We start from the raw sequence: 1,618 nt of genomic DNA, 5'->3' as shown, positions 1-1,618 counted from the left end.
AAAAACTGCTCAAGTAATAAATTGATAATGAGCCAGTAAGCGAGGATTTCTTCAACCCGAGATGCAATTTGTTAGTCCAGTTTCAAACTAGATTATTTTAATTCTCCGGTTTCAACATTTCTCCACTGGTACGTGAATATGTATACTTTGTGTTAAATGAGATTACTTTTTATGTGTGCAAAATGTGTTTACACGTTTATGTATTATGTATATGAATTTAGTATATTCCGAATAAAATGTTACACGGTGTATACTGATTATGTTTTATGTATTTAATATACTCCGAATAAAATTTTCCACAGGATACCATGAAAACCCAAATCAATCATTTAATCAAGAAAAATTTCCCTTATAAAGAGACTTTTTCAAAATTATTTCATTACCTGTCTTGTTCCATGGACCACGCGGTGAGGGCCGTAAAATCAAAAGATGTAATTATAAAATAAAGTTGTACAAAAATAAGAAGAATCCACTTTGTAGGTAGGTGAAATGAGTTAATTTACTTGAAATGTCTGCTGTAAAGTCTGTTGCAATATTTATAAACTGATTAATAAAACCTTTCTCAAAATTTGGTAACAGGTTATGGGTCCAGAGGAAAATCACCCTGGCCATTACCACATTTATACTTTAATTGGTAATTTGAGGTCGTCACCAAAACAGTAGCCTATTAGTATATAACAGGAAACAAAAAAGACAAAAAAAAAAACATAAATGAAGTTTTGCAATGTTCACGTTACGATCATCAGCCAATCACATTCTTAGATTATCTAAGATGTAATTCTTAAATGTGTTTTGCTAAGTTTTAACATTGTTATAGAACAAAGCTGTTATTTGTATTCGACAGGCAATTTTTTCCCTGGCTGTTTCTCCATAACGACATCAACAAACTACAAATTATTGATATCGCACATTTGCCATTCTAGTTACTCACATTTTCTCCAAATTAAAATTTTTTTTATGTACTATTATATAGTAGAAGAGAGGTTGAAAATGAAAATATGCATAACTCACAATCCGAAAATCATGCAGATATGTGGTGGTTCTAGTGAGCGCGTTACTTGTGGATGAACACCCTGTGTAGGAAAGTTCACCCGCAGTACTTATTACTAAGCAGGAAGTGGCTCCTGCGAAAAATAATACAGCAGATACTGTGTTGTTCGTCCTTTTCTGATGAGCCAAAGTAAACCTCTTGTTAAGTAAACGTTCACAACATCAGCTGGCATTGACACCCGCCAGACTTCAGCTCTAGAAACTTTTCAAAGACATAAAGTCAGTACGTCTTATACGTCTTTTTTTTTTTTTTTTTTTTTTTTATACAAATAAAGGAAGGAATATTCTTAGATTAAGGCTAGCATTGGTTTATTTTTACTCGTTATCGTAATGGTCAGGGAGTGGAAAATCTTTCCATGAAACATAAGAGGTTTTCTTTCAAGCAAGTATAAATTAGATTTATTCTGCATTGTGTAACACGTACATACGTACATACATGTGTATATGTTTGCGTCTAATATATAGTATATATATATATATATATATATATATATATATATATATATATATATATATATATATATATATATATATATATATATATATATATATACTGTTAAAAGAGCCC

General features: G+C 30.7%; 1 protein-coding gene across 2 annotated transcripts in view; it reads left to right on the top strand.

Annotated features, from left to right (window-relative positions):
- Positions 1 to 311, top strand: part of LOC137657126 (uncharacterized) — a 740,415-nt gene extending 740,104 nt beyond the window's left edge. For both annotated transcript variants that reach the window (XR_011047117.1, XM_068391486.1), the window contains one exon: positions 1 to 311. This exon is cut by the window's left edge and continues 177 nt beyond it. The gene's annotated coding sequence lies outside the window, so the exon portion shown is untranslated.
- The last annotated feature ends 1,307 nt before the right edge of the window (positions 312 to 1,618 follow it).

This window comes from Palaemon carinicauda, chromosome 18 (assembly GCF_036898095.1).
Source record: "Palaemon carinicauda isolate YSFRI2023 chromosome 18, ASM3689809v2, whole genome shotgun sequence".
Classification (NCBI taxonomy): Eukaryota; Metazoa; Arthropoda; class Malacostraca; order Decapoda; family Palaemonidae; genus Palaemon; species Palaemon carinicauda.
Note: the sequence above shows the minus strand (reverse complement) of the source record. Positions and strands in the feature narration are given on the sequence as shown.